General features: G+C 38.8%; 1 protein-coding gene across 1 annotated transcript in view; it reads left to right on the top strand.

The window, feature by feature from the left end:
- Positions 1-10,029: 10,029 nt before the first annotated feature.
- Positions 10,030-12,091, top strand: part of ATP10B (ATPase phospholipid transporting 10B (putative)) — a 203,633-nt gene continuing 201,571 nt past the window's right edge. The window contains exon 1 of the mRNA XM_033096782.1: positions 10,030-10,245. The gene's annotated coding sequence lies outside the window, so the exon portion shown is untranslated. The remainder of the gene's footprint in view (positions 10,246-12,091) is intronic.

Raw genomic sequence — 12,091 nt, 5'->3', positions numbered from 1 at the left:
AAGAGTTTGGGATTTATGAGCCTTAGACACATTTGTACAAAAGGAGTTGAGGAGTCTTAGAAAATTTTAAGAGGGGTTCTCATTCCAATCCATATACCTGTCGTAACTCTATGTGGGTCTACTGCCAATTTATGTAAAACAATCCAGTTTGATTTAAAAGGGCTGGAGGAGAGAAGGAAGTTCCTTCCCCTCGTCAATCCATTGACAAGTACTTATTGACTCCTTACTGTAAGCTTAGGAAGGTGATATAAAAATTAAACAAGAAGTAAGGTATAATTCTGCAGAAAAGTTACCTAAATTTTAGTTGAAGAGAATATTAACGCAACAGCTTGTGTGGCAAGCAGTTCATAATTAGGAGTTAAAATTATTTTTTATAATTATAAAGAATCCGAAAGAAAGTGGATCAATGAAAATAAAGAAATTTGGGGAAGCTTCTTGAAGAAAATGTAAAGACCAGTTTATCTCTAGCAATAAAAATCGGCATTCAGTTCCACAAACATACGCGTATGTTGCCCATGCTAAGAACTGCAATAGGTGTTATTTCTGTTCTTTCTTTCATTACTCACACATCAATTAATGCGTTATGACTGTCATAACAATGGTTTATCTTTATTAGAGCTCAAAGAGTATCACATACTCTACATGCATTATCTATGGATTTGGTGATGGTGTGGTTCCCCCATGTTATAAGTGGGGTCATTAAGGCTTAAAGAGGTAAAGTACCATGCCTAAGCTCACACAGCTGGTAAGAAGTCAGGATTTCAACCCAGAACTGTTTAACTTAAAAGGCCTAGCTCCTAACCAAGACACTGCTTCTTTGGCTTCATCTGAAATTACACAGGGGACAATTTCTTAATTAAGAATGTGGGCTGCATTTAAGTCTTCGATTTTCCTCAAAAGTGACATAGAAACGTCATTTTGCCAGACTTCACAGCATCTCCAGCTATATGATTGAATTCTCAGTATCCTAATAACCAGAGTTCATGTGAACTGAAATTGAAAAGAAAAGCAGAGTGACTCACCACCATGTTAGGAGGGTGAAGACTAAGTTCTGTGAAAACGCAAAGAGCAATGGAAGGCCATTTGGGGGATGGTGGCATTCAAAAACTCGAAAACTGAAAACCAAAACTATGAAAGAGCTTACGGAAGTTTGTCTTTTAATTGAGACTTCACGACATAAATGATGCTGAAGTCTATGGTGATAAAAGGGGATGACAGTGGCCTTGGCACAAATCAGGCTAACAATTCTATATGGACTCTCTGTACGTGGAAAGGAAGGGAGTGAGCATTCATTAAATGCCAAATACTGTTCTAAGAACATGAAATATTTTGTATGTCAAGAGTGTGTATGAAAGCAGTTATCCTGATGTAAACTATAGTGAATCCACCTTTTCCTCCATCTCCAGAAATGAGATTTTTCTTGATCTTTGTCATTACAGATACCAATGCAAGTTATTTAGAAGAAGGTAAACAACACTATTTCCAGAGTTGGTGTTCCTGTGTTCGGTAAGTTTCTGTTCTTAGTTATTTCCTCCCAGGAGGTTGCATTTTAAAATAATTATAATATATAATTGTTGTTTGTGACTATTTGGAATCCCTGACCTCCTTCTGATTAGAGAACCTCCTTTGCTTGTGAGTAATATATTCTGAGGTTAAAAGAGATGAGCTTGCCACAGAGTCTGGACATTCGCTGGTGAATCAGAGTGTCCATCCACAAGTTCCACCCCTATGGCAGCAGTGATTGATCAGAAATGAGCACTCAATCCAAAGTGAACTAATCAGAGGCTTTCCTGGGATTTTGGCAAAATAAAGTGTCAGGAAAGACTTTCTACCGAGGTTTTCAGGCTAAGTTGGTATGTGTCTCTGGAGTTTGCAAAGGCTACCTGGCCCAGCGTGTGGAGAAAGCACATCTAACACATGCAAGGAGTGTGTTGATGACATTGTTGTACTTGGATCTCTGGAGGTTCCAGTTCTGTGAGCCAATGAATTGCCCTTTTTGCTTAAGTTGTTCGAGTTGGGCAGAAAATAGTTGGGTAGAAATACAGTGATTATAGTGAGTTCATTGAGACAGTGTGGAGTGGCAGCATTACATAGGATTAGGAGTCATAAAATCGTCTTGACAGTGCCATCGACTTGTGACCTCAAGCAAACTACTTAATCTTCCTTAGTCTGTCTCCTTTATCAGTGATATGCTAATATAGGATCGTATAAAATCCAAGGCCCTATTTCATCTTCTGTTTTTATGCCAAGTTCCATTACTTTAACTTTATTAATTCCTAGTTATCTCTCACTGAGGAGTCATAGAATTTCCCGACACACTGCTTATTAGCACACCTCACTAGGGCAAGACTTATCTCCAGGTGAAGATCACATCTCTCTGTTCCCAGGTCTCACTCCACCTCTATCCCACAGCGCCTGCACAGCAATGCATGTTTGACTCTGAGAAAATCCATCCCTTCCATTGGAAAATCAACTTCACTACTTGCTTTCAATGAATAGAAAATCATGAACAAAAGCCACCATGTGATGTCTTTTTCTTAATGTCTATTTTTTTTCCTTTATGTTCCTATAGTACCGGTTTCGATCAATGATTTCTGCACAAGTACACAATGAAAACTTCTAGTTCTTTTGAAAAGGGGATTCATACCTATTACACTCACACACAAACACATATGTGCCCGTAGACTCTCAGACTAGAAATTTCACTTTAAACTAGCAGTGAAATCATAATTTTGCTGTGTGTTCTGTACTATTTGGCATTTACCTCCTGAACTAAATCAAAGGTATTATACTCGTATAGGGAGATCAGCATGTCTTTTGGATTTAGTTGTGTATAGATTATTAAAAGTGCACAATTGTAGAAAAACCTAAGATTCATCCCACTGAGATTCTCCTATGTGACAAGCAGTTCCAGAAGCATCCTAGTTCTGTGTGTCTTCTAAAATAAACAGTAAGCCTCACAGTAAAGCCAAGAAGAGGGCTTGAAATTGACAGTATGTTACTATTATTTCTTGGCTACAGACATAACAACACCAGCGCTATAGTTAGGCAAGTAAGTTCTCCTAGTTGGCTCCTGTTATAACTACCTGTTATTAATTGAATTTACCTCCAGTGTACCCAGATATTAACAGATGGGTTTAGTTAACTGTGAATAACCACCATTTGTAAGTTCTGTAGATACGTGTATATCCAGTATTATATATAATTCATAAAATCCTGGATTACGCAGAGATATTTGTGTAACTAGAATAAAGTTGGAGGTTTTTTCCCCAGACTGCTGCCTCCCAGAGCAATTAGTTTTCTGGGAACCTCTAGTTAATTTGCTGTGTAAGCAGAGAGAAAGAACTTGGGAGTCTAATAGCTGTCAGGGAGTTTGACATTTTCTGAAAGCCCTTCCCTAAATTTGATCAATGACACACTTAAATATGCTTGCAAAAATGTATGGTTTCCCTTTTGCCAATTATACATAAAGACAGACCTTTTGATCCTGTTTAGCATAAATCACCAATGTCGAATCTATAGTGTGTGATGATCCAGTGAAAGGAGCCCTGGGCTAAGAAGTCCCTTACTTTCCCTTCTTTGTGCTTGTGCTGTTAAGGTAGCCTTCTAACCGATTGCTCTGGCTCCAGTATTGTCCCTTGAGAGTTCATTCTAACTAACATTAAATGTTATTTTCCAAACTGACAGCAAGTCATCATCCCAATTAGAAACCCCCAGGAGCTACTTGCTGCCTCTAGGATTAATACTGATAGAAGTAATAACATTAACAATTATGAGAGTCACCACTTACTGGATTTACTCTATGCTAGACACTATGTGATGTACTGTACATACATTTTCTCATTTATTTTCATAGTAACTCTCCAAAATTTTATGGTGTGCACACTGAGGCTCAAAGAGCTTAGGTAATTTATCCACCATCACGTAACTGGCATGTGATAGAACCAGGATCCTAACCCACCTCTGTCTGACTGAAGTTGATACCCTTATTAACCGTGATACTGTTCTGACTCTTCTTCCTCTTAAACCCAGGTTCCTTGGCTAGTCTTTCATAAAATGTCAACCCTTCGTTTGTGTTCATAGATCTCTTAATACTCTAACACACACCCTCTGCTCTGGCTCAGTTTTTTTTGTTTTATTATTATCCTTAAAAGTCATATTCCATCTTTTAATTCTTCAGTTTTTCTCATTTCTCCCAACTTTTCTACTTTTGCTCTTCCTTTTCACCTATATTATGTATCATACCCATTCTCTGCGTCCTCACTCAGTCATTCAATAAACAGGTTGTTATTATTAAGCACCTGCTGATTGGTTATTATCCTCATCTTCCATAAACTCACTAACTAGTGAGGGCATCAACTACGGGGCTGGGGGCCCTATTCCATAATAAAAATAGGTGAAAAAGAGGACCCCCATTCCTTTTTGCCGAGTGCTCAAAAAGATATTGGGAAAGAATCAAAGTCCTAACCTCTTTATTAAATCTCATCTCATATCTTCAGTGCTGAATAATCTTATTTCTTTCAGGCAAATTATAAACTCCTTGAGCATAAAACAAAGCCCTTTGTTTTTTGGTATTACTCTCACTCATAGCTTAGATATAGGTGGCTAGTAACATCTGGCATGTTTTCACCTAATAACCACATATGTGTGAGATATGTTTTATGTCCTACATACTTTTTCCAAAGGATTTCTTTGTGGCATGTGTGTATTCAGTAATATGAATATCTATATCTGTGAGTATATTTCCAAATATACAGGAGATTATTGTGCTAAAGTATAAAGAACACTGGAATAGGGACCAGGAATTTAAGACTAAGACGAAGAGCTGCTAACAGATGTGTGCCACTTGATAGTATCCTCTCTGAGGATAGAAGTGACGATTTCTGCCATATTGGCTCGATAGAATTATTATGCTAAACCAATGAACAAGTGACCTGAAAGGCTTTATAAATATATCCTTTACCAGGGATTCTCAAAGTGTGGTTCAAGGAACCCTGGGGTGGAGGGGCTCCCCTTATCAGAGTTCAACTAGAGAAACAAACCCAGTAGGAGATACATATTAAGACATTTATTGCAAGGACCTGGCTTTCATGATTGTAGAGCTGGTGAGGCAAGTGTGACACTCTGCTTCCAAGGCCTGTCCGCTGATTGAATCAGGCCCATCCAGATTATCCAGCATAATCGCTCCTATTTGAAACCCATTGATTTTGGACTCTAATCACACCTACAAAATACCTTCTCAGCAACACCTAGATTTGTGCACGATTGAACAACTGGGGACTGGAGCCTAGCCAAGTTGGCACATAAAAACTACCCATCACAGTCCCCAAACTCTTTCACAGGATCTACAAATCCTCCTTTTTCCAACTATGCATGAAAACTGGATTTTTCTTCATAAATTTCAAACAGAACAATGGTACAACAGAGAGAGTAAATATGAGAAACCAGCTGTCTTCTACTAATCCAAATACTGAAGAGCTTTAGAAAAATTCTCACTGATTTTTTCTTTTGAAAAATATAGTTATTTTTCATAAAAATATGTGACATATGAACATGTAATGAATATATTCTTTTTAAAGAAATGAATAATTACTTTAAAATATTCTAGTTCTAAGTCTCTAATACAGTACGTATAGGTGGATAGAACACACATAAACATAAATTCATTAGGATCCTAAATAATTGTCAAAAGTGTAAAGGAACCCTGATTCCAAAAGGATCAAGAATCACTATTCTACACAAGTGTAATGATTATTTAACCTGACCTTTATCAATATAAGAAACACCTCAATAGCTATCTTTATTAGGCCTAAATCATTGTAAACGTCTTCCGTTGCACAGCATAAAGTATAAACTTGGCCTTACTTTATGAATATCAAAGCTACCTAATCTGTTCCTCCTCATGCGCTCGCTGATTTAAAAAAAATTGTTATGCAAAGAATTGTAAGCTCCTTTTGTAACCTCCTAATGACTTGACCGGCGCTATAAAATACCTATTTGAATTTTGTCTATACGTACTTTCAACATCAGTATTCAGTATTTTATTCTGAAACTTATTTTCTGCAGATCTCAGTAAATTATCCCTGCCAAGTTTCCTTACATCATGGTCAAAATATTTCTGCCAGGGATATTTTTATTCATGTTTTATATATCAGAAGTTAGTAAACTAAAAAAAAGGTGGGTAGGAAGGGAATTGTGGTGACTTTATATCCCAGTTCATAGTCGTTGAATTATTCTTCCCTATTTAGTCACCTTTTGGTTAACCAGAAAAATTGGAGGAAAGAAAGTGATGGAAAAGTCAAAACTACGATGGAAACAAAAATGGCCAAAAGATGGTACAGCATTGATTTGATGAAAATTAATCTAGGCAAGACTACATATCATATTACAAAACACATTATCATTACACAGTGTCACCCTAAAGAGTATAGTCAAAGGAGTATAAGTATAATCTAAGACCCAAGTTGCAAACTGAGATTGCTGCAGCTATCAGGCAGGTAATGTAACCTGCTGAAACAGTCCGGATGGGGAGTGGAGAGACTGGTGCCCTATCCAAAGTGAGTGGCCATTATTCAGCAGAAGCCAACTCTTGACTTGTAGGAATGTGTACCTGTGGTTGTCAGTTCTTTGGCTTGTTCCACAAAAAAAGATTATTATGAGAAGTATCCCAATGTTTAATGCTGCCAACTAATGTAAAATTTAAGTCTGGGCAGGCCAAACAAAACATTTCGGCAGATTATCACCTCTGTGCAACATCTGGTTTAGGGACACTACACATCGCATAGATTACTTGATGACAAAGGTTATCATCCACTGAGGTATTCTCTGGTTGCTATTTTTCAACTGAGCCTGTCCCTGCCCTTTCAATACCATGTAGTAGAAAGGTTCCTCATCATTATTTTGTTTTCAAAAATTACTTCAGAAATCAAATTAATTAGTGGAGGCCCAGACTAAGACTTCACACTCCCTCAAATTGCCCATCTTCAAAAGTTTGCTCAACCTTTATGTGAAGAAAGAGCCAAGCTGAGGTTGGGGAAGGGTAGACAAAACTCACCAAACTCACCTTGTTTACTCCATGAATTAGTCCTACAATTATCCTAACTCATCACCTTGGAAGTTCAGGAAACATCTAAGGCAAGGTTTCTCAACCTTAGCACTATTGACATTTGGGTCAGATAATTCTTAGTGGTGAGAGGATGTCCTGTGCCATGCAGGATGTTTAGCAGCATCCTGGGACTCTACCCACTAGAAGCCAGTAGCACCCCCAACCCAGTCTGACAATCAAAGATATCTCCAGATATTGCCGAAAGCACCAGTGTGTGTGTGTGTGTGTGTGTGTGTGTGTGTGTGTGTGTGTGTGTGTTGGGGATGGGGTGGGGGGGAGCTCATCCCTTGTCGAGAACCACTGATCTAGGAGTACTCATGCATACCCCTTGGGGGGTCTCTCACCTCTTCTGGAGCTGCTTACACTGTTTTCTTCCTAAGAAAAGTGTGATAAATGAAATGTATTCCATCATCTTTCCAGAGATGTTTGGTGCCCTGGGCAACTGTCCATCCCTTGCCTCAGTCCTGAAAGAGCTAGTTTTATGGCTAATCTCTCATGTTACCAACCCCTCGTGTTTTTATTTGTTCAACACTTCTTCCAACTCTTGCTCATCAATCTTATGCCAGTATTTGCATCTGGTTAACCAGCTAAAGGGCTTCAAGTTACTTTCCACTGCAAGTACTTAAGACAATATTTTGCCTGTTTAGTGAAGATTCATCTAGACACTTACCTTTCTCATGACTAAAATTAAGACAAATAAGCATTGACTTATCAAAATCACCATAAGAATATTTTCCCCCACAACCTCTTCTGTTATATTTCAGTTTGTTTGAAGAATTTTATGACCCTGTATTTTTTCTTTTTATGGGAATAATTATGTCAATCTGTTAAGGTTATAGGAGAATTAAACGAGTCAGATTATGTGGAGTGCTTAACAGTGCTTGGCATGAAGTAAGTGTTCAATAATAGTTATAACAATTACCACTAGGAATATTTACACAGCTTATCATAAATAATTGGTCTTAAGCTTATATAGTTCATCCTGGTAGTATGGTGCTGGTGGTAGGAGATGGGGGCAAAAGCTTTGCCAACAAGTTCTTCTTTAATTGGCAGGTTTGGGCAGCAAGAATATTAAAGGCCAAACCTGACAAACTGTCTGAAAGTCATATATGAAAAACGTGATGCAGTCAATGAGAAATAGAAATGCATATAAAATGCTCAGTTCACTTAAGTATAAGAAAGTTGACTGCTGGAAAAGGGAATTACGTAAATTTCTGTGACGTACGGTCTTCTAACATGATTTATTAGGGAATTCCAGCAGTCAGACAAAAGAAATATGACCTCTCTAACAAAAACTGAACATAGTATTTCTTATCTATTATTTGCTGTTAGGGTTTGAATTAGCCAGAGAGTGGCATTAAATCCAACTTCATGATACACATAACTTGCCACGTGCCTGTTAGTATTTAACGTGTCTAAGCAGCTTGGAAAATGGACCTATGCTTTGATAACTCCATATCCATTGGTCAGCATGGCAGCCCAAGAGATATTCTAGACCCTCTTGTCCCTAAATTGGGTGTGCCTCTCTCTTTGTTGCGGAAGCGGTGAGGGAAAGAGCACTGGCCTTAGCAGTGAAGAAATGTGGTTTGTGGTCCCATCTCTGCTACCAACTTCCTGTGTGGACTTAATGTAGCCATTAACTTTTTTGAGCTTCAGTGTCCTCAGCCATGGCACCAGGAAGCTGTGCTAAACGACCTCTACCTTCGGGCACTACCATTCTCTGGTTGACCAAATCTGTGAGTCTAGGTCATGCGTGTGCCAAGAAAGCATGAGACTCTGAGAAAAGGGAGGAAATGGAACAAGCACTTGCACAGCACTCTTCTCTTTAGCAAATGGAGAAACGTGAAATGCCGAGTCCCTTTTTAAAAAAATCCCAGACAGGCCTAAGTGTTAGGCAAACTTCATGTTCTTAAAAATTCCTAGCTCCTGTCTTACAGTTACAGATTTAAGGTGTGGGTGTTTCATCTTTTCTAAAATATGTTCTATGTCTATGTTTCTTCTTAGCAATCTAACAGGATTCAACAGTACTCGTAAGGTCACAATTACCCAAGCAACCAACCAAGATCCTATGGAAAGATTTTCATGCATTTAGGTATTATATTCATTTCTTTTTACCTCATTTTATTCCCAAGTTTGGTAATATCCCCCTTTTGTTACCCTCAAAATAGCTTGTTCCTTGTTCTATCTTCTCTTTTATTTACGGACCCACCAATAATTATCCATCAATAGGACAACTGGCTCATGACATTTTCCTCAATTAACGGAGTTGTAGGCAACTCAGTAAAAGATTATACATGAAAATTTCCTTTTAGGGTGAGAATTAAAGCTCTCAAAATAAGCCCATAAATCATTCCGATTTTCTGTCAGTTTGAAGCATGCCCATAATCTGTACATATAATACATTGGTCCCATTTTCCTTATTTTGTATAATCGAAGAGTAATCAGTAAGGGCTATGACTACTGCAAAATGAGACTTCTAAATCGTGGCGGGCTAATTCCTCACCAGCATGCCTACGAAAGTCACTGCCGACAGTCTGTTCTTTCTTTCTTAAGTGCCCTTGCAATCCAACAACTGAATTGTATTCCAGGCCCCCAAGGAGACCTACAAGGTTATAATTGTCTCACACTTAATTGCATGGATGGCCAAAGGCGAATGGACAAAGTCATTTTTGTACCATGTGTAGAGAAGAAAATCACTTATGAATTTTGATATCGCCAGCTCATTGAGTCACAGAAAGTAGAAATTTCTGCAAGAACCCTGTCTAACAGTTATCATGCTGTGTACACACACAGCCAAGCCGAGAACACTGCCTTCACTGTCTGGGACTGGGGCTCACACTCACAGTCATGCTATTCTTCTCTTTCTCTCGTAGCCCAAATGAGGCGGCTTATTTTTCCCTTTTCCTTTCCTGGTCGCAGTTATTTCTTTCCAAGCCATCTTCTTCTCTGAGTTTCCAAGGGAGTGTTAGCTTAAGGCCTTGCCTTGACACCATCAGATATAATCAGAGAAATGAAAAATGCCATGGGAAAGAGAAATGATATCTTAGCCACACTGTACAAGAGAAATAGTGCCACTTCCAAGCCCTGTTTCCCGTAGCTTCTAATGGAGCCAGCTCAGGAGGGACGTCAGCTTTGCTGGGGTAAGTAAAAGTCACCTAGCCCCCGCCATATAATGGGGACGGGATCATCTCCAATGGTCACTGTTTTAATCAGGCCCAGGATATAACTACTTTTCTTTATACCACATTTGAAATTTCATTTGGCTTGCTGGGCGTGAGATCCACATTCCCTTTGCAGCAGAATGTTGTTGTCTTCTTTCATTTGATTTCATTAGGATAAGCTGATGACAAATGCTACTTCCCTATGCAATAGAGCTTACAGCCCAAATGTACCTGAATACGTTTTATGACAAATAATATATCCCACATCCATCCAATGTAGCCTGAGGGAGCAGGTGGAGTTAGTAACTTGTTCTCAAAGCAGAAAGAAACTCGAGCTTTGAGGAAGAGCGTGAGATCACGATACGGCTTCCCAATTTCACCTCTAAACTGAAGCTGGCACATTGTAGTAGTTGTCAACTGTTGGTGGGATGCTTGGTTTTCCTTTGAGTTCGACAGAGAAAACTGATGTTTAAACAAAAATATGTTTACTCCCCGTGTATCAACTACTCGCTCCAGAAAAAGCCCTATTCATGCAGATAGGTCCCTACTGAGCACCTTTATTACCATCCTACTGTGGCACGTTGTTAAAGCTGGGGCAAAACACCTCCAACCACAAGGTGAAAAGTTATTATTTTTTTTTTTTAATCCCTGAGCAGCTAGTTGTTTACCCTGCAAGAGTTCATGTACCTGGTAGAACTCATTTGCCCTTGGAATTTGCTGTATAATTTTGGTTCAGGTAACGAGAGGGGAATTAGAAATTCTGGGGAGGGACTTGACCTCCCATAGTCGGTCTGGCACCCTGCTCCTTTCTTATTCTACCGTCCTTTCTCTGTTTCCAGTTCTTGCAAGCGTACAGTCAAGAGTGCTAGGAGTGTTATTCCATTAACAGATGCACTGTTCCATGAGACCATTAATCAGGCAAATCACAGATGTTGTTTTCCTTTGAGATATTACTATAATTACTCCTAATAACACCTACTGAATTACTCATTTCATTGTCATTGATGACTTTTTAAAAATATATCAGATCATTTATTTCTTAAATTCTATCTATATGGATTTAAGTCGTTTGTGTGCCTCGGAGGGTTCAGAATCTGTTTTCCAGTTGTCCCCACGTATTCCCCAAAGAATGTAGCAGGGTAACCTCACATATGGATAGAGGAAAAGGCTCTTGAAAGACTCAAGGTTGAAACCCACATGCTGAGTTTGCAATCAAACGATATTCTCCTTATGCTAAAAGATGGGAGTTACTGTTTTGAGGCATATGGTGCTAATAAATCCATTTGAAGGAATCCGCTGTCCTCAAAGGCAGTGCTTGGAAGGGAGCTTAGTGTAGCTGCCTGATGCACAGAGGGTGAAACTGGGACCCAGAGAAATGAAGTATGAGTTCCTGAGAAAACAACGACCAGAATCCAAGGCTCATGGCTATCATTCCAGGGTTGGTTCTTCTATTACACTCATTCTCCAAATGGCCCGTGCCATATCAACAGGGAATCAAAATCCCCTTGACTCAAGAGTAAACTAAAACAGGTTGGATTTCTGAGACTAGTTCTGTTCACTTTCCCACTCTCCTAAAAATAAAAATTTGGCCAGACCTTCTTAAATCCTGGTTTAAACCCAGGGAGCTCTGTCTTCATTGCTGATTAAATATCACTAATTTCTTCTGTTTCAGTGACGTTGTTTTGTAATTTTTTTTAACAATTAAAGCATCTGGAGCCCTTTTTCCTCATCTTTTAATTCTCTGTGAAATATGTGTTTATTAAGAGATTGAGTAAGGAGGTAGTAACAATAGCAGCAGTGTGGCTTCATCGAAAAAAAAAGACAT

The sequence above is a fragment of the Rhinolophus ferrumequinum genome, chromosome 24 (assembly GCF_004115265.2).
Source record: "Rhinolophus ferrumequinum isolate MPI-CBG mRhiFer1 chromosome 24, mRhiFer1_v1.p, whole genome shotgun sequence".
Classification (NCBI taxonomy): Eukaryota; Metazoa; Chordata; class Mammalia; order Chiroptera; family Rhinolophidae; genus Rhinolophus; species Rhinolophus ferrumequinum.
Note: the sequence above shows the minus strand (reverse complement) of the source record. Positions and strands in the feature narration are given on the sequence as shown.